Genomic DNA, 27147 nt, shown 5'->3' with positions numbered 1-27147 from the left:
GGGGTCCAAGATTATCTTCTGTGTCTGTGTTAATTGGTTTCCCTTTTCTTTGTTGAAGAGGGTCTGTGCAATCCTTCTGCCTAGTCCGCCATCTTGCCCCACCTACCTGGCTCTCACTTCTTTAGGATATTTACCTGGTAATGGAATGATTGGGTCAAATGATATTTCTAATTCTAACTTTTTAAGGAATCGCCATACTGCTTTCTACAGTGGTTGTATCATTTGACAGTCCCACCAACAATGTATGACAGTCTCAATCTCTCCGCATTCTCACCAGCATTTGTTATTTTCTGTCTTGTTTAACTCTTCTACTATTGCTGGGGCAAGATGGTATCTCATTGTTGTTTTGATTTGCATCTCTCTAATGGCTAATGATTGTGAGGATTTATTCATATGTTTGTTGGCCACCTGAAAATCCTGTTTAGTGAAGTATCTATTCATGTCTTCTGACCATTTTTAAATTGGATTATTTGCCCTTTGTCAGATATGTCATTACCGAATATTTTTTTTTCCCAATCTGTAGGTACTTTTTTGACTCCTCTGGGGAAGTCTTCAGAAGTACATAAAAATTTAATTTTTAAAAGGTCCCATTCATGTAGTTTCTCTTCTGCTTTTTGTGCATTTTGGGTTATGCTTCATAGTCTATTTATGCCATATATTAGGGCCTCTAAATTTGTCCCTAGTTTTTCCTTCAGGAACTTTATTGTTTTAGGTTTCACCTTTAAGTCTTTGATCTATCTGGAGTTAGTTTTTGTGTATGGATTTTGTTTCATTTTTCTACAAATGGATATCCAGTTTTGCCAGCACCATTTGTTGAACAGAAAATCTCTTCCTCATTTAATGGATTTTGGCCCTTTGTCAAAGATCAGCTGACCATAGGTGAATGAATCTATTTCTGGGTTCTTAAGTCTATTCCATTGGTCTATGTTTTGTCATTGTACCAATACCAGGCAGTTTTGAGTACTGTGGCTGTATAGTAAGTTTTAAGATGTGAGAGTGTGAGACCTCCAACTTTGTTCTTCTTCTTCAATAATGCTTTGCTTATCCAAGGTCTGTTTCCTTTCCATATAAAGTTAATGATGGTTTTTCCATATCCTTAAATAATGTTGACAGGACCTGGATTGGGATCACATTGAATGTATAGATTGCTTTGAGTAGAACTGACATTTTCACAATGTTCAATCTTCTTATCCATGAACATAGTATGTTCTTCCATTTGAAGACCTCTCATGGTTTCTTGAAGTAGTATTTTATATTTTTCTTTGTACAGTTATTTTGTGTCCCTGGTAAGATTTATGCCAAGTATTTTATTTTTTGATAGCTGTTGTAAATGGTATTGATTTCCTTATTTTTTTTTTCAGTGTCATTTGATTTCTTGACTGCTGCTTTCATAGGGCTTTGACTAGATCCAGGTAAAATGAAATCCTTGACAACTTCAATATTTTCTCCATTTATCATGATGTTGTTTATTGGTTCAGTTGTGAGGATTTTTGTTTTCTTTATGTTGAGGTGTAATCCATTCTGAAGGCTATATTCTTTGATCATCATCATTAAGGTCTTCAAGTCTTCTTCACTTTCAGTAAGTAAAGTTGTGTCATATCCATATCACAGATCTTAGGTATAATAAACTCCTGATGCAGGAGACCACCCATTGCTGTTTCTTACCCAGGCTGGGGAAACCCAGGCCCATCTCTGAGATCTGACATTTACAGTATGCATGGCAGAGCATTGGTTAGAGGATAGGTAATGGATAGCCTGTTCCCAAATTCAGATACCAGTGCTGGGAAGAGTAGACACTGGAGGTGGAAAAGTGCCTAACCAGTTAGTGCTGAAGGGTCTGCTGGCTTAGAAGTGATCTCAGGTTTATGAAGTGACTAAATTTTTCCTGCAAGGAATAATCAAGATGTAATGGTGAAATAATTGATCCAGTTACCAGAGATTGACATTCCTAGTCATAAACCATTAGAGCTGAAGAAGATTCAATAATTGCCTTATCCATCTTCCTTATTTTATAGCTGAGGACATGGAAGCTGAAGAACATAAAAATGGCATGTCTATGATCATGTAGCAAATAATGAATTTTCCTCAAGACTAGAACTTCAGTTTTCTTGTTCCATCCCTTTTAGCAGCAAGTTTAAATTTGTTGTTGTTAGTTGCCATCACGTCGATTCCAACTCATGGCAACCCCATGAGTGCAGAACAGAATTGCTCCATAGAGTTTTGAAGACTATGACCTTTCAGAAACAAACTGTCTTCTGAGGTGTCTCTTGGTGGGTATGAACTACCAATCTTTCTGCTGGTATAAAGTTCTTAACCATTCATGCTATTTAAAAACTCTTAGCTTAAATTCAGTGAATATGAAAATAATTTTGGGTACTTCTTCAGAATACAGACTTTTTAAGCCTCATTCCAAATATTTTAACTGAGCATTGGAATGAGATTTAGAAATTTGCATTTTAAACAAACACCTTAGTGACTCTGACACAGTCACATACCCAGCTCAACCTTTGGGAAAAACTTTTCTGTCTTAACACAAAAGCACAATCATTGCCGTGGAGTCGGATGGAACCCATAGAGACCCCTCCTTGGGTTTCTGAGGTGGTATCACTATGGAAGTAGATTGCCCAACCTTCCTTCTGAGGAGTTGCTGGTGAGTTTGAGCTGCCAACCTCCTGGTTAGCAGTCAAATGCCTTAGGCAATACGCTAATGGCTTCTTAGTCCCAAGAAAATATCATAAAGTGATGCAAAGGAAGATTTGGTAGACATTTTAACATAACACTGGCCCCTTTAAAAGAAAGCAAGATTTTTTTTTTTTTTTGATTATTGACTTTTTTCAAGGGGCTTCTTCCTGCCACCATATGGGAATATATATGTGGTTTACAGTTGAAATAGGTACATTGACCAAGTTCAATCTGTTCGCTTCTTCTCTTTGGATAGCCAGAAAATGTGTTGATTTATCAAGACCTCTTTGGAGTAACCAATGTCTACAGTTACACAATGAAACATTCTTCTGCAATAGTAGTCCCAGGAAGGGATTACAATATTCCCTGCCCTCATACTAAAACATGAAACAGTGGTAGATGGTAAGTGGATGTGTAAAGAGAAAGTTTGAGAGTGACCCTTTTTTCTTAAATTGCAAAAGGAAACATTCTCTTAGATCCTCTTGGGTGGCATATGTCTTTTGAGAGAGAACTTGAGACACCTGGCAAGGATTTCTCCTGTTCACTGCTCTATTAAATTTCTTGCTTTCTGCTTAAAATATGCTCCATGAGGGCAGAGCTTAAGAAGTGATTGGGAGCATGTGCTCTGGAATCACATCAAACTGTGTTTTAGTTCTTGACTTGTTATATTTGTGATCTGGGCTACATGATTTCTTCCCTCAGGGTTTGCATTACCCCATCTGTGTGTTGAATGACACCTCTACTGACATATTAGTGTGATGATTGTAAGATACTCAATTATGTACTAAGGCCAAAGCTTTCAGAGTCACCTTTGACTCTCACATTCCACATCCAGTCCATCAGCAAATCTGCAGCACCCCCTGCATTCTCACAGCTCACCACTTCTCACCCTCACCTCTGACACCCCCCCTGCTCCAGAGACTGGCGTCTTACATGGGTGACTACACCTGTTTCTACCTAGCCTTGATCCACTGCAGACTCTTCTCAGTACAGTCAGATCATGTCCTCCCTCTGCTCAAAAACTCCCATTGCTTCCTCTTTCCAACTTGGACTGAGTAAAATTAGTCTTATGTACAACAGCTTTTAGACCCTTACACCCTCTCCATTCCCACATGACTCTGTCCTCATCTCCTGCTGCTCTCCCTCTTGCTTGCATCTCTTGGCCTTCTTGCTATTCCTTGAACATCTTGAGCCATTTCCACTTTCCATTCCTTTGGCTTGGATCATTTTTCCTTCAGATATCAGTGGAGCTTACCCTTTCACTGCCATAAGGAATTTCCTACAACACTGTTCAGATTACATCTTATCCAACCAACACTCCTACTTTCTTTCTCTGAATTTTTTTATTTTTCGCATAGCATTTATCACCACCTATCATACTTTCCTTTGAGTGAGATCCACAATCAATGACCATGGAAGTAGCAGTCAAGAAATCAAATGAGGCATTGCATTGGGAAAATCTGCTGCAAAAGACCTCTTTAAAGCATTAAAGAGCAAAGATGTCACTTTGAAGTCTAAGGTGCACCTGACCCAAGCATGATATTTTCAATAGGCTCATATGCATGTAAGTCCTGGACAATGGATATGAAAGACCGTAGAAGAACTGATGCTTTTGAATTGTGGTGTTGGCAAAGAATATTGAATGTATCACAGACTACAAGAAGAATGAAAATATCTGTCTTGGTGGAAGTACAGCTGGAACACTTTTTAGAAGGAGAATGGCCAGACTTCATCTCACATATTTTTGTCATGTTGTCAGAAAGGACCACTCCCTGGAGAAGGATATCATGCTAGCTAAAGTAGAGGGTCAGTTAACAAGGGAAAGACCCTCAATGAGATGGACTGACACAGTGGCTGTGATGATGGACTCAAACTTAGCAAATATTGTGAGAATGGTGCAGGAATGGACAGTGTTTCATTCTGTTGCGTGTAGGGTCACAGAGTTGAAACTGACTCGGCAACACTTAGCACCAACAAATCATACTATAGATTTCACATATATGTTTTTTGGGCTGCCTCTTTTCTACTACTCCATGGTAAACCTGACAGTAAGCACCTGGGAAATATTTTATTGAAAGAATAAATAAACTATAAACATTAATTCAATTTCAAGTAGGGAATTCATCAACAAATACTTGTAGAATCTGCTAAGTATAAAGGATTATGGAGAAGTGGTTATTACATGTAAGTAGTGTTATTGTGTGTTAGAACTCTTACTACTTTCTTATTCTTTCTTTATTGATTAGCAGAACTGATGGTTGCAATTGCTACAAAATAAAGTGATAATGACCTTTCTTCTTATTTATTTTTAATCTGCTGCCATTAGATCTTTGGTATCATTCAGGATAGACTAAGATATGCTGACTAACAAATGAACTTTGAAACTTCAGTGACATAACACTAAAGGTTAATTGCTCACTCATATGTCCAAATTCAGGCAGGTGGGCAGGGAGTTGTTTTGCTCCACATGAACACTCAAAGGCCAGACTAACAGAGACTAAACATTTGGAGCGTCTCTGCCTTTGAAAACAATCAATGCCAATGGAAGCAGCAATCAAGACATTAGACGACATGTAGCACTGGGCAGGTGGGCTGCGAAGCTGCTTTCAAGTGCTGAGGAGCAAGAATGTCTCCTTGAGGACTAAGGTGCACCTGACACAGGCCATGATATTTCCTTTTATGCATGTGAGAGCTGGACAATGAATAAGGAAGACCGAAGAAGAGTTGATGCTTTTGAGTTGTGGTGCTGGTGAAGAATGCTGAAAGTACCATGGACTGCTAAAAGAAGTAACAGATCCGTCCTGGAGGAAGCACAGCTGAAATGCTCCTTGGAAGTGAGAATGGCCAGATTTCATCTCACCTACTTTGGTCATGTTGTCAAAGGGGATCATTCCCTGTAGAAGGATGTTATGCTTGGTAAGGTGGAGGGTTGACGAAAGAAGGGAAGGCCTTTGACAAGATGGATAGACACGGTGGCTGAGACAATGGGCTCAAGTATAGCAAGGATCATGGTGCTGGCACGTGATCTGGCGGTGTTTCGTTCTGCTGTGCATGGGGTCGCTATGAGTTGGAAACGACTCGACGGCACCTAACAACATCAACAACTGGCTTTGAAAGAGTGGAAGAAAGAGACTCCAGATTCCAGCCTCTTTCAGGCTTTCTCTCTGCCTGAAATCAGAAGTGAAGCAGGTTTATTGTACTCTCATTTAGTTGGCCAAATCTAGACACTTGGCTCCATCTGCCTGCAAAGACACTGGCAACAATGGTCTTTGTGTGACGAGAAATGAAAGGAGAATAAGCGTTTGTGAGTCCCAGCATTCCCCAGCAGTCCATTAATGCAGACACTGTGTAGATGCTATATCTAGGACTGGGATGCAATGACACTTTTATCCCCCCTGTAATTTGGGTGCAAACTTGCAGAGAAGAGTCATTTTACTCTCAACAATTTATGCACATCTGATTTCATGGCCCCGATTACAATCCCCAACCATAAAGAAAACTCTCTTCCCCTCTTCTCCTTGTGACTACCCCCTCTCTCTGCTCTTCTTATCTATGCATTCCTGTCTATCCAGCTTTCCATCTATATGAATGCTGCCCTTCTGATGTCTCATGGCTGATTGATCTAAGGGGTACATCTCCTAGGGTAGGTGATTGCCTTTCCCTGAAGTAGATGTTCTGCTTTTAGGTCTTTCTCCTTTTGGGCTCAGAGCTAACCCACAGAAGTGGGTCCATTTATAGGCCCAAAGGATAACCCAGGGCCATAGTCTCACAGGTTCCACCAGTCTCTATCCAACCAGTAATTCTCGTCATTTATGCATTTTTGAGTTTTGTTCCACGTTTCTCTTCCCACTCTATACAGGATCTCCAATTTTGATCCCTTTCCAAGTGGTTGGTACTGGTAGCCAGGTACCATCCAGTTCTTCTGGTTTCAGAGTTGTGAAGGCTGAGCTCCTCGTGGTCCATCATATCTTTGGACTAATTGTTTCCAAATGACATTGATTTTCTTCACTCTTCTCTGCTCCAGACAAGAGGAGACAAATAGTCTTAGATCTTAGATGGCTGCTCAAAAGCTTTTAAGACCCCAGTCACTCACTGCTCACCAAAGTAGGATGTAAAACAAGATTTTTGTGTAGTATTTTGTGCCAATTGAGCATGATGTCTCCTGAGACTATGGTCCTGAGCCAAGCCTGCAGGGCCAGTGATTCTCTCCCTCAAGATGTTTACTTGTCTATGAGAAGCTACTCCAACCTTGTCCTCTTACTTTTGTAATATATGTGGATAATTTTGTAGCACAAGTACATATGTAAGATTATCTTCAGCTAAATCTATACTTGTTCTTGGGTATATTCCTGTTCACCTCCCCCCCACCTGATCTTCTCACCTATCTATGCATTTACCCATAGCTAAGTGTTTGGTACCAATGGTAATGCAGTACTGTGTATGTAATATCATTTGCCTATGTTGTCTATATGCATGTTTGTATATCCTCCCTTTCCCCGTTGTTACTTTGCTGGTCACAGACTCTTTCCATACCACACCTCCCCTCACCCAAATCAACAGGTGACCTCCAACTAGTTCAAAATTTTCCATTGCCTTCCCTCCTAACCCTAGTAACCAACAAAGTGAATTTCCTTCCTTGAATAAACTTTTCCTTCACTTTTTTACAGTAATGGACTCATACAATATTTGTCCTTCTGTGATTGACTTATTTCTCTTAGCATAATGTCCTACAAATTTATCCATGTTGTGAGATGATTTATGTATTCTCCATTATTCTTTGGTGTTACATAATATTCCATTTTGTGAATGTACCATAATTTGGTTATTCATTCATCTGTTGATGGGCATTTATGTTGTTTTCATCTCTCTGCTATTGTGAATTGTGCTGCAATGGACATGGCTATCTCTTTGTGTCCTGGCTTTCATCTCTTTAGGATATATTCCTAGTAGTGGAATTGCTGAATCAAATGGTATTTCTATTTTCAATTTTTTTAAGGAAACAACATACTGTTTTCTACAGTAGCTGTACCATTTTACAGTGCCAGCAGTAGTGTATGAGAATTCCAATCTCTCGGCACCTTCACTAGCATTTGTTATTTTCTGTCTGGTTGAACTTTCCTATTATTGCTGGGATGAGATAATATCCCATTGTTGTTTTGATTTGCATCTCTCTAAGAGCTAATGATTGTGAGCATTTCCTCATGTGTTTCTTGGCCACTTCTTTAGTGAAGTGTTTGTTCATGGCCTTTGCCTATTTTTGGATTGGATTGTTTGTCTTTTTGGTGTGTTTCTATAAATTTTTAAGATAAGCCCCTTGTCAGATAATGTCATAGCCAAATTTTTTTTTTCAGCCCCCCAAACTGTAGGTTCTCTTTTTACCCATTTGGAGAAGTCTTTCAAAACAGATAAGAGTTTAATTTTTAAAAGGTCTCAGTCATCTAGTTTCTCTTCTGCTGGTTGTGCATTTTGGATTATGTTTGATAGTCTATGTATGCCATAAATTAGGGCCCCTAGATTTGTCTCTATCTTTGATGAATTTTATAGTTTTGGGTTTTACTTTTAAGTGTTTGATCCAACTTGAGTTCATTCTTGTGTATGGGGTGAAGCATGGGTCTTATTTCACTTTTCAGCAAGTGGATATCCAATTTTGCCAGAACCCTTTGTTAAAGAGGCTATCTCTCCCCCATTCAATGAGTTTTGGCCCTTTGTCAAAGATCAGCTCTCCATAGATGGATGGATCTATTTCTGGGTTTTCTATTCTGTTCCATTGGTCTATTTGTCTATCACTGTACCAATTCTTTTGACTACTGTGGCTGTACAGTAGGTTTTGAGACCCAGGAGTATGAGACCTTCTACTTTGTTTTTTTTCAGCAGTGCTTTGCTTATCTGAGGTCCCTGTCCTTTCCATATGAAGTTAGTGATTGGTTTTTCTATGTCCTTAAAGAATTTTGATACAATCTGGATCGGGATTGCATTGAATGTATAGATTGCTTTGGGTAGTATTGACATTTTCACAAAATTCAGTCCTCCTATCCTTGAACGTGGCATGTTCTTAGATTTATGTAAGTCTCTGGTTGTTTCTCATAGTAGTGTTTTGTAGTTTTCATTTTATAAGTCTTTTGTGTCCCTGGTAAGATTTATTCCTAAGTATTTTATCTTTTTAGTAGCTATTGTAAATGGTATTGTTTTCCTTATTTGCTTTTCAGAGGTCTCTTTGTTGTAGAGGAATCCAAGTAATTTTTGTATGTTGACCTTGTATCCTGCCACTTTGCTGAACATTTCTATTAGTTCCAGTAATTTTTTTGCTTATCACTTGGGCTTTCTATGCATAGGATCACATCCTTTGTGAACAGAGTTAACTTTACTTCTTCTTTACCAATTTGGATACCTTTTATTTTTCTTTCTTGCATTACTACCCTGGTAAGGAGCTCTGGTAGCATAGTGGCTAAGACACTTGCCTGCTAACCAGACAGCTGGTGGTTCAAACCCACCAGCTACTCCTCGGAAGGAAGGTTGGGCATTCCTACTTCCGTAGTGATACTGCCTCAGAAACCCAAGGAGGGGTCGCTATGAGTCGGGGCCGACTCGATGACAAACAACAACAACAACAACAAGGACTTCCAATACAATGTTAAATAGAAGTGGTGATAGAGGGTGTCCTTGTCTGGTTCCCATTTTCAAGGGGAGTGCTTTGACTCTTTCTTCGTTAACAATAATGTTGACTGTTGGCCTTGTGAATATGCCTTTTTTTATGTTGAAGATTTTCCCTTCTATCCCTATTTTGCTGAGAGTTCTGAACAGGAATCAATGTTACATTTTATCGAAAGACTTTCTGCATCAGTTGATATGATCATATGGTTCTTTTGTTTATATAATGATTACATTGATTGTTTTTCTGATGTTAAACCATCCCTGAATAATTGGTATGAATCCCACTTTGTCATGGTGTATTATTTTTTTGATATGTTATTGGATTCTATTGGCTAGGATTTTTTTGAAGATTTTTGCATCTATATTCATGAGGGATATTGGTGTGTAGTTTTCCTTATTAGTGGTGTCTTCACCTGGTTTTGGTATCAGTGTTATGCTTGCTTTATAGAATGAATTTGGGAGTATTCCATCTTTTTCTATGTTCTGGAATAGTTTGAGTAGTATAGATGTCAACTCTTCCCTGAAAGTTTGATAGAATTCTCCAGTGAAGCCATCTGGGCCAGGACTTGTTTGTTTTTATGGAGAGGTTTTTTTTTTTTTTTTTTTTTTTTTTAATGACCTGTTCAATTTCTTTTGTTTTGGCTGTGTTCAAGTATTCTATCTCAGACTGGGTTAGTTTAGGTGGGCTTTGTGTTTCTAGAAATTTGTCCATCTCTTCTAGGTTCTTGAATCTGTTCTTCATAATATTCTGTTATTATCTTTTTTTAAAATTTCAGTTGGTTCTGTTGTGATGTTGCCCTTTTCATTTATTGTTCTTGATGTTTGCATCTTGTTCTTTTCCTCTGTTAAATTTGCCAGTAGTTTGTCATTCTGTTAATCTTTTTGAAGAACCAGCTTCTTTCTTGTTGATTTTCTCTATTGTTTTGTTTTCTGCTTCATTTATTTCTGCTCTGATTTTTATTATTTCCTTACTTCTGGATACTGTAGGTTTCTTTTGCTCTTTGTCTAATTATTGGAATTGTTAAGTTACAGAGATTTTGATTCTTTCTTCTTTTTTTGATGTGTGTATTTATAGCTATAAATTGACCTCTGAGTTCTGTTTTCACTGTGTCCCAAAGGTTTGATAAGTTTTATTTCCATTCTCAATTGTTTCTAGGATTTTTTTTTTAATTTCCCATTTTATTTCTTCTGTTACCCAGTAGTTTTTGAGCAGTATATTATTCAGTTTCCACATATTTTTATTCCACCCTGGTCTTCCTATTATTGATTTCTTATTTTATAGCATTGTCACCCAAGAAGATGCTTTGTAGTATTTCAATGTTTTTAAATTTTTGAGGCTTGTTTTGTGACCTAACATATGGTCTATTCTGGAGAAGGATCCATGTACACTGGAGAAGAATGTGTATTGTGCTTTTTTTGCTTGGAGTGCTCTGTGTATGTCTATAAGCTCAAGTTGGTTGATTGTGTTGTTGAGTTCTTCTGTATCTTTGTTGATTTTTTTTCTAGTTGTTTTGTCCTTCCTTGAAAGTGGTGTTTTAAAGTCTCCTAATACTGCTGTATTTTTTTTTTTTTTCATTTTTTATTTTTCCTTTCAATTCAGTTAATATTTTTTACTTTATGTATTTTGGAGCACTTTCTTTGGGTGCATAGGTATTTATTATGGTTATGTCCTCTTGTTCAATTGATCTCTAACCAACGTCCTTCATTGTCTCATATGACAGTTTTTATCTTAAAGCCAGTTTTATCAGAAATGAATATTTCCACTCCTGCTCTTTTTTGGGTGCCATTTGCTTAGGATATCTTTTTCCATCCTTTAATTTTTAGTCTGTTTTTGTCTTTGTCTCTAAGGCATATCTCTGATAGACAATATATTGATGAGGCATGTTTTCTTATCCAGTCTGCAACTTTATGTCTCTTGAGTGGAGCATTCCATATATTTACATTCAGTATAATTATTGGCAAGTATGAGTTTGTTGCTGTAGTTTTTTTTTTTTTTTTCATGGTACTGCTGATTTCTTTATTCCATATAATTTTCTATGCTGAGCTCATTTTGTTTATGAATTATGTTATCATTTCCTTCATTGCTCCTGTTTGTGCTTGTCCTCTTTTTATTTTGGTACAAAAGTTTATTATTTTTCTTTGAGATTACCCTGTGATTTATTATTTTCTTCCCAAGTTTAGAACAGTCCATTCTATCTCAAAATTGTCTTGACTTCCTCACCTTTTCGAAGTCTGTAACTACATTATTTTTTCCCTCTTTTTGGCTTGTAGTTCACTTGCCAATTGATGTCTCTGGTTCCCTGTTTACAGTACTGTAAGCTCATTTACTTTGGATATTTCCATTACTGGGTTGGTTTGTGGGTTATGCCATCATGTGTGTTAATGATAGTGTTGTTTGGTGTTGTTAGCTTTCTGTCCAAAGACCTCCCTTTAGCATCTTTTGTAAGGTTGGCCTTGTTTTAAAAAATTCCCTTAATTTATTTTATCTGGAAATGTCCTAATTTCACCACCATAGTTGAGGGACAATTTTGCTGGCTATAGAATTCTTGGTTGCAATTTTTTTTTTTCTTTTGGGGTTTTATACATATCATCCCATTGCCTTCTTGCCTGCATTGTTTCTGCCAAGAAAGAAGAGCTTAGTCTTATTGGTTGTTCTTTGTAGGTAATTTTTCTTTTTTCCCATGCTGCTTTCAGGATTCTTTCTTTTTCTTTGTTTTTTGTAAGTTTGATTATGATATGTTTTGGTGATTTTCTTTTGAGGTCTCTCCTGTTAGCAGACCATTGAATGGATATATTCTCATCTTTCATCATATCAAGGAAATTCTGTTCCAACAAATCTTTGACAATTTTCTCTGTGGTTTTGTCTTTTCCTTTTCTGGCATTCCAACTACATTTAGGTTATTCCTCTTGATGATTTCCCATATGAATCTTAGGTTTTTTTCATTTTGCTTTAATCTTTTTTCTGATTGATCTCTTACCAAAGTAGTATTAAGGTGTCTGTCTTCAATCTCACTAATTCTGTCTTCCTTTGGTTCAATTCTACTCCTTTGCCCATTCAATCTGTTATCTATTTCTGAAATTTTAATATTGATCTTCTGGATTTCTATCTGTAGATTTTTTATCATTTCTAATTTTTCATTTATTTTGTCATTTTGTTCTTGTCTTCCTAAATTGTTCTAGGATTTTGTCTGTGTTTCCTTAAATTTTTCAGTTTTTTCCTTATATGTCTCTCAATCCATTGAAGGGACCTTGATATAATTCCTTTAAGTTCCTTATTAGGGAGTTCTAATGCTGCTTTTCCACAGGTATGTTTTCTAGGTCTGTATCTTGGTCTCTTGTCTCTATTACTTTATCTTGCTTCTTTATGTAGACTGTGATGGTCTGTTGTCTCTGAGACATTGTTAAGTCTTTGTATTTATAGTTAATTGGTGAGTGTATGTTGGTGTGATTCACCCAAGATTTTTTTCTTTGTTTTGTTTGATATATCTTAGTAAGTGGGGTACTGTGCTCTTCTATTTGCTAGTTGGCAGCACTTATGCACCCACCACCTTTCTCCTCATGGGTGTCATAGAGAATGAGAGTGGGTCACATATATCTTTTAGTTGTTTGTGAAGAGTAGTTAAGGGTGATTTGGGCTCATAAAAACTGTCATCTATCATTGGACAGTTGTTGCAGAAGCAAGTGATAGCCCTGTCTTAGTAGGTGGAGCTGCAGGAGGTATAGGCATGGTTGAGTCATAAGGGTAAAGTTGCTGTCTCCCACTCAGTTAGACAAAAACAACAATAATCATAATTTAAAAAACACCCAAAAAGTAAAAACAAGAAGACACTGCATAAACACACAGGTACAATTGCCAAAAAGGAGAAAAAAAAAGGAAAACCAATAAATAAGAAGAAATACTTTTAAAAGAAAAAATAAATATAGATAGAAAAAACAAGTAAGAGAAAAGAGCTAGAGTAAAAGAATAATAAAGAAAAGAATGAGAAAAATGAAAAAAGAAAAACAAAGGATGGGAAGAACCACAAGAAAGAAAAAAGGTGGAAACTAGGAAAAGGGAAGAGAAGAAAAAAAAAAAACTAGAACTCAGAAAGTGAAATAAAAAAGAACAGAAATAAAAAAGAAGAAAAAAAATGTTATTTAGAAAGAAACAAACAAAATCGAGGGTGAGGGGTAGGCTGGGGCCAGGTACCCAGGCTCCGTCAGAGCACACAGACTGGGATGGAATTTCTCCAAGAGAAATTCACCAAGGATGTTCGAGTTATAAGAATAACATGGGGAATATCACACCTTTCCAGTCAACAGCCTCCAGTTTGGTTGCCTATGCTGTCCTTGGCAAGCAGAGCCTATTCTTAGGTTGCTGGGATCAGAACACTACCCCTTTAAATATCCAAAATGGTCACATCACTTATAAATATTTAAAATGGCTACACTCTTTGGACAGCCAAAACTCCACAGCTCAGTTTGTCTCCTTTGCTGCTTCCCTTTTTAGTTGTCAGCCACCAATGCAAATGTCCATGCAGCCCTTTGTGAGCAGTGCCCATTTTTATGTTACAGCCCAGGTCCTAATACCACTTGTAATACTCAAACTGGCTGCACCATCAGGATAGCTGACAGTCTGCAGCTCTGTTTGTCTTCTTATTGACTGTTTTCATTCAAGTTTTCTACTAGTTGGTATTTAATTCATTTCTGTATTTGTCCTTTCAAAGCTCTCAGTGCAGGATTCTCTTCTGTATCTGTGTCAACTGGTTTCTCATTTCTTTGTTGAAGAGGGTCTGTGTAGCTTGTCTGTCTATTCCACCATCTTACCTAAACCTTCTTTTTGTTCCATAAAACACAAACTATAATGAATAGTTCTCATTGAGTAGGAAATGGGCAAGAAGAGAACATGTATTACCACTTAGAATACACCAGGCCCTCTACTAAGAATGATTACATGCTTTACCCAATGTCATTTTCAACATCGCTCTGTGAATGTAATATTATTTTCCTCAGTAACTTGTTCAATGGCTACTGGACTTAGAGAAAGTTGAGCTAGGACTAGGAAGCAAGTGTCTTGAAACTCCAAAGCCTAAGCCTTTCTAGTACAATACACTAGTTATAGAACACCTGCTTTCATAAACCTGATGAAGTTCCTCTGTGCCAGGAAATAACAACTTTATGTCATATTGAGCTGGAAGGGAACTGGAAAGAATTATCTTAGTCTAATCCTTTTATAAATAGATAACAGATAGAGTTTTATTAATAATATAAGTGCCATATAAGAGCAGGATATTTTCATATACATTAGCTCAATTTCTTAAATACAAACAAAACAAAACAAAAAACCTCTTGCTCTGTAGTAGTCTGATCTGCAAGTTATGTCAAACTAGTAATCATTGCCATTGAGGACAATATAAATATGTAATACATCTCCTGATTCAATAGGGAAGAGAAATGACATACAGGGAGAAGAGGATGTGTGTTGAATCTTGTATCTCTCTCTTTTTATTCATTCAACAAAGTTATAATGACCTCTATTTAGCTCAGTGCTCACTCCCTCTAGCCACATCTACTCTAGTAGCCCAGAGAGTAGTTACAAGTGCCATGGTAAAGAGGGACAATGATACTCCAGGCCAGGTGAAGTAAAGCCCCTCGGAAGGTTCTCTGACTCCATAATCCCATTTTTGGATTCACCAAAAAACCAGAGACAATATATTTAGCACTGTGTAGGGTCTTAGGGAGCTCTGGTAGCCTAAGGCACTTGACTGCTAACCAGAAGGCTGATGGTTCAAACCCACCAGCCACTCCTCGGAAGGAAGATGGGGCAATCTACTTCCAAAGTCATACTCCCTCGGCAACCCAAGGAGAGGTCACTATGAGTCGAGTGCGACTCGACGGTAAACAACAAAAAACAACAGGGTCTAAAGATATTTCCCTAGAATTCGTATCCATGTGTTTGTAGAAAGTTTGGCCTTTCCACCAAAGCGTTCTGAACGCATATGGCAAGTTTCTTCCGTTGAGGGTGTCTACTCTTTGACTCTAGATTTAATGAAGTTTCTAAAGTGTGTCAGAATTCAGCTTTATATGATCTCTCGACCAGCAGGGCAGTTAGATTAAAGCTTTGATCATCAGAGCCATATCACAGAGCTCTGGTGAGAGTCTTCTTGATGAAAGACTGAATTCCCTACCCAATAAAGCCTTTTGACTCCAATTAACTTATTGATCAGATTTTTTTCTTTCAATATTGCCATGGAGCCTGCTTTTAACATGGTGTAAGTATTGGGAGGTGATGCTTGCAGGGAGGGTCAGAAACTATGTTCACAGAGAAAGCTACAAGGTTTGTTGATGCCCACTCCTCTACAGCACTGGGTGCTACATTGGAAGGAGGTACTGGAAGGAAGGGTGAGGGCAGAAGCAGACATGAAAATTTCAGTAGTCCTTTCAGATGGCAGAAATACTGAAGCCTTCAAACCACCCTGAAATTCTGTGAGTGGTTGGAATTATTAAAATGTGTATCAGAGGATGTGAAGAAGCTTGTATCTGGATTTTTTGAGGATAATTCTTTTTTCATATGTGCTTTACTGAGAAATTTCTGTCTTCCTTCCTCCTTTGAGCCCAAGTCCCAGGCCCTAAATCACCTAATAAAGTGTAAACAATTATGGAGAGATTGTGAAATTGATCTCTCTTTCCTTATAAGGAAAATCTTTGCAAAGAAAACAAGTCTAGAGGTATGCTCAGAATACATTCAGGTAGGGCTACTTATGTGTATATTATAGATGTGGGTGGGAGAGTTGGCCCAGCAGGCTTTCACCAAACATGAGTCAGGGATAGGGAGCATCAAGGGAGACACTCAGCTTCAAGTTCTTGTGGGTTTATGACACACAGTGCTCAGATTTACAGTGTGATGGGAAGTGTGATGAAAACACTTAACACAGATTTCACATTGATGTGTAAATGATTGCTATCCACTCTCTTCAGAGGAGATTTTAATGGGGCAGAGTCAGGGGAGCTAATAGTCCCTAAACAAAAACCCAGTCACTGTGGAGTTAGAAAACATACTTTATGCATGTTAGAATAAAACTGTGATCCATAGAGTTTTCAAAGGCTGAATTTTTGAAAGGAGATTCCCATGCCTTTCTTCCTGGGCACCTCTAGGAGGGCTTGAACTTCCAATTATTTTGGTTAGCAGTCAAGCACATTAACCTTTGCACCACCCAGGACTGAGAAAGTCATAATAGTTCCTAGAATTGCTTAAATGGAAGGCAAAATGGACGAGCCAGAAGACTGCATCAAAAGCAGGAGAAAGGGGACTGTGGGCTCTGACATCTTACTCTTCACACATAGTGCTAGTCATCCTTCTGTTCTCCTTGTTAGCACATTGTAACTTAGTATGAAGAATGATGGAACCAGTGTGGGATGGGGCTCATCCCACCTGTACTGAAATCCAAGAAGGAAGCATAACCTCAGTCCAGTGGACTGCAGGGGGAAGGGAGACAGAAAATGGGAGAGACCTGTGGATTTTGGTCCTGGATTATGAGTTACCCCTTAGTAAGTCATGTGTACAGGACTGAACATAGCTAAAAGCAAGTTGTGGGTCCAGCTAGACCTGAGAACAGTAGAAAGGAAGGAATTTGTCTTATTACTCATGAAGGCATGCATATAGGCCCAGACCAAAAAAAAAAAAAAAAATCACTGCCATCGAGTAGATTCTGAGGCAGTAAATCTTTGCAGAAATAGATTGCCCCCATTTTCCTTCTGTGGAGCAGTTGATGGGTTTGAACCACTAACCTTTTGGTTAGCAGTCAAGTGTCTTAGGCACTATGCTACCAAACGTCCTTTAAATATAGGCCCAGCCCCTATAAATGTTGCTCCTCCACCCTGGAATCCTAGTATCCTGGTAGGTATGGTCTGAGTCTTAAGACAGAGCTACCAAAATTAAAAATTAATTAATTAATTAATTAAAGGGCATTTTTTAGAAAGACTTTGATATTTACCATCAATGCACATTGAAAACAGTATCTTGGGGAAAGTCAGACTTTTGTTTCATTCCTTATAGGTTGCTATTGTTTTTATTTTGACATGAGGCCTATGGGAGAGTAGGTCCCATAATCTTTTCAGAACCTAAGTCCTCTAGAAGGCCTTTTTGTTTCAGTCCTGAGTAGAGCTATCTGTAACAGTAGCAATTTCTGCTCTTTGTTTGTGTTTTCATAATTCATCTTCCACCACTCTCTGGTGAACATTTACACATATATGTGTGTGTGTGTGTGCACATCCTCATGCTTCTCAATAGATGTTAACTGCACATGTGCCTGCTACCTAGAGCAAGTTCACAGACACAAAGGTAGCAGCCAGATCACATGGAAATTAGTCCTAACCTTGAGGGTTGGGGGTGGGTGACAGGGCAGAAAAGGAGTCAGTAAGGGGGAGGTCAGTAAGGGCTATGCCCAGGTGTTGCACAAACAGATACACCTATGGGTGAATTATATATGGAAGGTGATGTAAAGTAAAATCATACTCATTCACCAGGAATAGAACTGCTTTTTAAAATCAGAAGTCAGTAAAAAGGGGGAAATCATAAAAATGATACATATACACCTTAAATATTGACTTAAAACATATGATTGTTCATTCATTTTCCAATGTATTGAAGTTGGCCTTTCCTTTGGCTATGTGTTCACTGAGTGGTGTTCTATGCCTTGTCTTCCATAAACTGCTCCCATAATTAATCATTTATGATTTCCTATTTTGATTTCTTTAAAGTGAAGTGAGAAAATGAAGCTATATGAAAAACGATCTGAGTATAGAAACTTCTGGAGATTCATGATGTTTTACTAAGTTATTTATAGTCATCTCCCCTACAACTAATTCAACAATATTTCTCAAATCTTGCCTCTATCAAATCTTTTCAAAGCCTTCCATTTTGTTTTAATAAAGCAACAAATCTTTTTTGCACTTTTATTTCATTGTCTTTCATTTTATTTCATTAAATTTGGTAGTTGCAATGACATGCACAACTGGAATAAATAGGTTGGAAAGAAATGTGACTGATACTTAGTAAGCATATATCTTTTTGAGTGGGTGGCATACCAGAGGGTAGCTTCCTATCTAGGAATGTTCAGGGTGTTGTGATTGTTAATTATTGCATTCTATGCAACTAATTCCACCATCTGACTATTTATCTCACTGTGGTGGATTATGTGTTGCGGAAAGCTATGCCAAAAGGGTCACCCATGCTGGGAAAATTTTAGCACATCTTTCAGACTGAGACTAGGGAGAAATGTCTGGTGAACTACTTCCAAAAACTAGCCAGTGAAAACATTTATGGATCACAACAGAACTTTTTCTGACTCTTGCTTTGAACATATGATCAGGAGTGATTACTCTCCGAAGGAAGACATCACATTTGGTGAAGTAGAAGGCCAGTAAGGACAAGGGAGACTCTTTTTTAGACAGATTAGCATAAAAGTTGCAACAATGGACTCAGACATAATGGCAATAATGAGGATGATGCAGAACCAGGCAGTGTTTCATTCCGTTGTGCATAATGTTACCAGGCGTTGAAATCAACTCAACAGTAATTGTAATGTTTAAGGTTGTGTGTCGAGTTGGCTGGGCCATGATTCTCTGGTTTGACAGTTATGAGTAGTTTGGTAGTTATGTAATGATGTAACCATCCCCCATGATGAAATCTAATATAATGTAATCACCTCTATGATGAGATCTGCTATGAGCAGCAAATCAGTTGACAGGAAGTTTCCTCTGGGGTGTGGCCTACACTCAATACATATGGACATTCTTGGAAAGCTCTCTAACTTTGCCAATCTGGATCTTGCACCTGGCTTGCCATCATCTGACCTGAAATTCTTCAGACTCTTGCCAGCAGCCTGCCATATTGCCTGTCAATGTTGAGATTTGTTAGCCTCAGCAGCCTGTGAGCAAGAAACCTGCCATCTTATCTGCCAATCTTGGATTCATCAGCATTCACAGCCAGTAGCCCATGTAGTTACATGAGTAAGGAGAAACCTACAGCCTAACATCTGACCCATGGTATTAGAACTTGCCAGCCCCTACAATGGTGCAAGCCATTTCCTTGAGATAGATTTCCTCTTTATATATACAGATATAAGCTTCACTAGTTTTGCTTCTCTAGAGAACCCAGCATAAGACATTAACCAACAACAAATGGATTTTGTATTGTATTATAAGCTTTCACTAGTCATGCTGTGGTAACATTATAGTAAAAGACCTAAAATTAAGGCTCAATATTACGTGCTACTGTGACATGTGGTAAAATCATGAAGGCTTCAAATGACCTAACTACAAGTTCCCTTCCCCACTCCACTCCTGTGGATAAAGTTCCCTAGCCAAACAATCCACATTATCACAGAGACCAGGCAAAATGCCTACTTATCCCTGAGTAGTAGGTACCCTGATAGCTTGTGGAATTATTCAAACAAGCCAATCACATCTTTCTGAAGGAACCAAGAGCTACTCTACCCTCTTGATACTACCAAGCCTGCCTCCTATGGGCCCTGGCTGTTCACTTTGCTTCTGAGACAGGCCTATGTGGCTCTGCATGACATAAGATATCTTCCCCAGACTGTGAATATATGTGGCTAATGAACTGCTGTCATCTCATCTGTCTAGAGTCAGATGTTATGTGTTTGGCCATCTCCAGAACCCTAGTATGGGAATACCTCTTTCACCATCAGCTTGAAAAGAAGATGATCAAAACAAATATACAACTAGAAAATCTCACTGGCTTACCAGAACAGGACTTTGTTTGCCATTATTGGTTCACATCCTCTATGTTGGCTGTGGCCAGCCAGGATCCAGGTTGAAGGGGCAGGCCTAATGTGAGAAAATCCAGTGTCATGTTGGAAGGAAAATGGGACATTCCACTTTCATTCACATTTCATCAGTCATGTGGAAATCTAATCTCACCAAGAGGGAACTGTCAACTCATAGACAAGTTGGACAGCCAAGATGGACACTGCTCATTACCTATACAGGGAAGGTAGTACATATATGGAACAATGATATACTCTACTAACTCTGTTAAGTAGAAGCCTAAAGCATTTGACTGCTAACCAGAAGGCTGGCAGTTCAAACCCACCAGCCACTCCACAGAAGGAAGTTTGGGCAATCTACTTCTATAATAATACTGCCTCAGATACCCAAGTAGAGGTCCCTATGAGTCAGGTCCGACTCGACAGCAGCGGTTTTCTGTTTTTGGTTTGTTTGTTATTGTTTGAATTGATATAAATTTTTTTTTTTAAATGATGTTTTACAGGATGTAATTTAAAAGAATATTCCCTCTCTGGAATTTCTATAGCTCAATATCTCCCAAATGCCATTTTTACTTGAAATCTGAAATTTCTTTTACCACAAACACTTCAAGAGCTACTCCTGGCATGGTATGCATCACATATCCAATAAAAGCTTATTAAGGGTGAGGGAATTTGCAGTTCTTCATCTGAGAGATGGGCCTAACAATGAATGAAAGTGTCAGAGAATGAGAGTGAGGCCTTTAAGGGAAGTGTCAGTAAATTGTAATGGTCTGGCTCATGTTCTTTGGAAGAACACAGTCTTGGGTCTGATTTCCAGATGTACAACTTGACTTGTTTTTCTTCCTACTAGTAAGTGGGAGGAAATTGAACAGGCTACAACATATTGCCAGTCCATGCTGGGGCTCAATCCAAGAGAGGCCAGGCCTTAGGAGGAGCCTGAGAAAGAAAGGAGAAAGAGGTCTAGAGAAGATCTCTGATGAAGAAATTGATGGCTGGAACCAGAGCTTGGGGACAAAGGGAATAGATAAAGGTAGCTACTCAATAAGTTCCACTGCCCTGGAATTGGTGTAAACTGTATCTTATTACTTGACCTGGAAATAAAGAACTTAGAAACTCATTTTGGGATTCCTTCTGTGTGCTTGACTTTGTGAACCAAAGTACATACTCCTGGTTAATAGTGAAACTTCATCTGCTTCTGCTAGAGGCAAGCTTTTTTTGATTAAACATTTTAAATATTGCAGGATTGTTTTTTAGAAAATAAGACAAAAGAAATAACAGCCAGAGCTTAGTGACATTCACCCTTCTACTGCTTCCTCGTCTGCTTAGCCCTCCTTCTCAGTGAGTACTGCCCTGATGGCTTTACTTAACTGTAATCACTTTTGTTTCCTTAATGGAAAAAGATGATCTGTGCTCAGAAGTGTAATAAATCTTCCATTGTTTGTTATTTGCTCTAAGAGGTGATAGAAGTATTCCAGATTTGCAAGTAGTTCATCCCATTTGCTTCCCACCAATCTCAGGGCAATCTTTAATGAGCATCCACAGACCAGTCAAGGTGAAGACTTCAAGCTTACTTGGAGGGGTGCAGTAAAGTCACAAAATCTTGCTGTTATCAGACCCTATGCCTGGCCTCCCTTACCTTTCTTCAGTGCCTGTGAAACTCTTCATTAGTTAAAGGAAGCTAAAGCAGATTGAGCATTGGCTACAAATTAGCAACAAATTTTCTATTTTCACATTACAGAAGTGATTTATTCCAATCCATTGAACTATTCAGAAATGATCATGGACTCCTCATCCCTTCAACCTCCCAGGTTTTTTCAGCATCATTCTTTTCGGTGTAAAACAGAGAAGGTCAGAAATTCAAGAAGAAAAGAAAAAATGAGGCACTAAAGAGAACGGGCACACAGTTTTACAACAGTTAATTGACAAATTTAGTTTGAAAATCTATTTTAGCTGGAAAAGACCATAATAATGCATTTTTGTTTAAAGTTTTGATGTTTCATATACTCAATTGGAATATGACATATCTAGGTTTGGTTATTTTTACTCATAGTGGATGAGTTTGAAATGTGCACTCAAATCCATGGAAGTCCCAAGTAATGCAGGTGCCAGATGATTTCTCTGCAAATGTAAGAAACGTGTATTATACATGGACGCAAATAAAGACCTACTCATATGATTTCATCTTTTCCACAATATACTGTGATTTTCCACCTTCAACATAATATTAGAGATAGGCCTCCATATCTCCAGGAAGGAAGGATGCAGTGATATTCAAGTTAAGTTCTGCCAATTACTAGCTATGTGATCTTGACTAAGTATCTTTAATCTCTGTAGTTCTTAGTTTAAAGTGAAGGTATTAGGTCAATCAGTACAACTTCATATGATTATTACAGCAGTAAAATTAGATAACATATAAAGATCAGATGCATAGAAAGTGCTTAACTAGTGCGTGTTCTTTAACTTTAAAAGCAGCACTGAAATCCATTCCTAGAAAACAAAGCTTTAATGCAAAATCTTAAGTGTTAATGCCTTATTAGAGAATGTAAGCTTAAGGAAGCCAGAGTGAGGGAAGAAAGAAGAGACAAAGAAGTGGGAAGAGCAAACAGAAAGGCTGCATTAACAACTAGCCACAGCTTAACTACTGAAGAGCTGCCCAGTCCGTACAGTGCCATGTCTCCAGAGAGGCCAGGAGGAACCACAGCATTTCAGAACATTGTTTGGGAAAGAAGAGGTAAGCATATTATTTGATGATTTTTTTCTCTCTTTGGCCTCTTTTTGGCTAACTCTCCCTCACTGTGTTATTTGGACTCCCAAGACAGCTTCTAGGGCAGCCAGAGCCCCTACTGATTAATTCTGACAGTTATCTCTTAGTGACAATAAAATCCTCTGTCTGCACCAGTAGTACTAACAGTAGTTGCTCTTTATGACCACAGGAACAGGATAAGCTGTCATCTAGGGCCACTTGCACCAGAAGTGAGGTAAATAGTTGAGGTCTTTGGGGATGGTGGTACGAAGATCTGGGCTGGAGCATAAACAGAGTGTGGTATATATCCATAGCAAAATCCTGATTTTTTGGTCCTATTATAGTGAAATGGATGGTACCTATATCAGAGAACTAACTATAAGAGTATTGATTAAAACTTCTGTGACTACATCTTTATAAGTAAATCTCTTATTCCTTTGCCCTTAAGTGTGTTGTATCTTTAGTTCCCCTTCATATCATGGTTTTGTATACATGTCTTTTTCTTTTACTATATTTTACACCCATTGAGGGTAGATACTGTTCTACTCATCTTGTGTCCTTCTCAGTACCTGGTACAAAGGATTACTGCATGTTGTTGTTGTTGTTATGTGCCGTCGAGTCAGCTTGACTCATAGCGACCCCTCCTTGGGTTTCCGAGGCAGTATCACTACGGAAGTAGGATTGATGTTAATTTAAAATGTATTGAATGAAACAGGGAGTTTTCACAAGATGGCAGAATAAGCAGACAAGCTACACAGACCCTCTACAAGAAAGAAAGAAAGAAACAAGCAAACAAACAAACAAACAAAAACAATTGTAATATATACAGGGGATAATCTTGGAACCCTAAACTTCAAAGAGAATGATAAAGAAGTGGATTAAATACCAACTAGTAGAAGAAACAGAATGAAAACAGTGAATAAGGAGATAGAGCTATGGAATGTCAACTGGCCTGATGGTGTGGCCATTATCAATATTTGCAAGTGGTATTCTGATTGGGACAGCAACATGATAACCAGCTATCTGCTTGCCATGGACTGCATAAGCAACCACATTGGTGGCTGGTGACCAGAAAGCAACTGTGTCTACACGACTCAACCACATCCACACCTCCTGCAGTTCCACCCACTGGGCAAGGGCCACCACCTGCTTCTGTACCAACTGATCAATGATGGATAGCATCCAATATCAGCCCAACCCATTTTCAGCAGTTCTACACTTGAACTAAGAGAGATGTGAGCACACATTCTCATCCTCTATCACACCCCTCTGGAGACAGATGTGGAGTGCCTAAGTGCTGCCAAACTAGTGAATAGAATAGTGCACCAGCCCTGCTCAGTTGGATATATTAAAAAAAATAAAACATAAAAAAAAAGGCCAACTGAGAGACTCACACCAACATACAATCACCAATTAAAAATAAATACAATGACATCACAATGACTTGGATAAAACTGACAATCCCAGTTCATACAAAGAAACAAGATAAAATTATACAAACAAGAGACAAGAATACATAGCCACAAAACCTCCCTGAGGAAGAACTGGCATTGGAATAACCTGATAAGGAATAAAAAAAGAATTATATTTAGCTACATTCAATGGTTTGAGAGACAGATCAAGGAAAACACTGGCAAAATTAAGGAAACCACTGACAAAACTCTAAAAGAATTTAGGAAAATAGTACAAAACAAACTGACAGAATAAATGAAAAATTCCAAACCATGGTAAAACAGTAAATAGAAATCCAGATTAAGATTTCAGAAATACATAAAACTTTGAAAAGGCAAAAGAGCAGAATTGAATCAATGGAAGGCAGAATCCCTCAATACTACTATGTTAAGGGAACAATCAGAATAAAAAAAAAAAAAAAAAGAAGAAGAAAGTCTAAGAGTGGGACACCATCCAGAGGAATAACTTACATGTGATGGGAATTCCATAACAGGAAGAGACTAATAAAACCATGGAGAAAACTTAAAGATTTGTTGGAAGAGGACTTCCCTAATATAATGAAAGATGAAAAGATATGCTTTCAAGAAGTTCAGTGAACTTCGAACAAGACTACCCTCAAAAGAAAATCACCAAAACATATAATAATCAAATTTTCCAAAACCAAAGAATCCTGAAAGCAGAACAAGGAAAATGAACAGCTACCTACAAAGGATAACCAGTTAAACTAAGTTCTGATTGCTCAACAGAAACCATACAGGTGAGAAGGCAATGAGATGACACATATAAAACCCTGAAAGAAAAAAAATTGCCCACCAAGAATTGTATACCCAGCAAAATTGTCCCTCAAATATCATGGTGAAATTAGGACATGTTCATATAAACAGAAATTAAGGAATTTGCAAACACTAGACCAATCTCACAAAAGCTAATACTAAAACAGTAGCAACATAGGAAATGATTAAAAAATTTATAAACAAAATGAGCTCACCACTGAAAATTATATGAAACAAATATATCAGCAACACCAGGAAAAAACACAAAGCAATATTATAGCAATAAATTTATGCTTGTCAATAATTACATTGAATATAAATGGAATAAATGCACCAATCATGAGACAGAGGACTGCAGAATGAATGAGTAAACATGATCCATCAATATGCTGTCTATAAGAAACACCACTTAGACACAAAGACAAAAACAAATTTAGAAAAATGAAAATAGGGAACCAGAAACATGAATTTTTAAATGAGGACAACTACAAAACAAAAAGAAGGAATAAGAGCTATTGAAAATACCATTGCTTAGGTTAGGCACACCTTAGTTGACTAAAAATCAAAGGTTGGAAAAGATATATCAAGTAAATGACAATCTGAAAATAGCAAGAGTGACAATGTTAATTTCTGATAAAATAGACTTCAAGACATAAGTGACAAGGAAGGGCATTATATAATTATATATATAATGATTAAAGAATAAATCAAACAAGAAGACATAAACATAATAAATATCTATGCATCCATTGAAAAAGCCTCAAAATACATAAATCAACCTTTAACAGAGTTAAAAAGAGAGATAATTCTAGCTGTAATAGTGTTGTTGTTAGGTGCCATCAAATCAGCTCTAACTCATAGGGACTTTATATACAACAAAACAAAACACTGACTAGTCCTGTGCCAGCCTCACAATCCTTGCTATACCTGAGCCCATCGTTGCAGCCACTGTGTGAATCCATCTCATTGAGGGCTTTTGCCTTTTTTGTTGACCCTCCTCTTTACCAAGCATGATATGCTTCTCCAGAAATGGTCCCTTCTGACAACATGACCAAAGTAGGTGGGATGAAGTCTGGCCATTCTCACATCCAAGGAACATTCTGTCTGCACTTCTTCCAAGACAAATTTGTTAGTTCTTCTCACAGTCCATAAGACTTTCAGTATTCTTCACCAACTACACAACTCCAAAGCATCAACTCTTCTTCAGTCTTCCTTATACATTGTCCAGTTTTCACATGCATATGATGCGATTGAAAATACCATTGCTTGGGTTAGGCACACTTTAGTTTCCAAAGAGATATCTTTGCTCTTCAGCACTTGAAAGAGGTCTTTTGCAGCACATTTTCCTGGCGCAAAATGTCATCTGAATTCTTGACTGCTGCTTCCATTGGTGTCGACTGTGGAACCAAGTACTATGACATTTTTGATAACTTCAATCTTTTCTCCATTTATCATAATGCTGCTTATTGGTCCACTTGTGAGGATTTTTGTTTTCTTTATATTGAGGTATAATCCATACCACAGACTGTAGTCTTTGATCTGCATCAGTAAGTGCTTCAAGTAATCTTCACTTTCAGCAAGCAAAGTTGTGTCATCTGCATATCGCAGGTTGTTAAGGAGTCTTCCTCCAATCCTGATGCCATGCTCTTCTTCCTATAGTGCAGCTTTTCGGATTATTTGCTCAGCATACAGATTGAATAAGTACGGTGAAAAGATATAACACTGACACACTCTCTTCCTGATTTTAAACCATGGAGTTATCTCCATGTTCTGTTCGAAAGACAGCCTCCTGGTCTATGTACACATTCCTTGTGAATACAATTCAGAATTCCCATTCTTCTCAATGTTATCCACAATTTGTTATGATCCACACAATCAAATGCTATGGGATAGTCAATAAAACACAAGTAAACATCTTTCTGGTCTTCTTTGCTTTGAGCCAAGATCGATCTGACATCAGCAATGATATCCCTCATTACACATCCTCTTCTGAATCCAGCTTGCATTTCTGGAAGTTCTCTGTCAATATACTGCTGCAACCATTTTTGAATTATCTTCAGTAAAATTTTACTTGTAT

This window comes from Orycteropus afer, unplaced genomic scaffold (genome assembly GCF_000298275.1).
Source record: "Orycteropus afer afer isolate SDZICR_OR568_19922 unplaced genomic scaffold, OryAfe1.0 scaffold00232, whole genome shotgun sequence".
NCBI lineage: Eukaryota > Metazoa > Chordata > Mammalia > Tubulidentata > Orycteropodidae > Orycteropus > Orycteropus afer.
Note: the sequence above shows the minus strand (reverse complement) of the source record.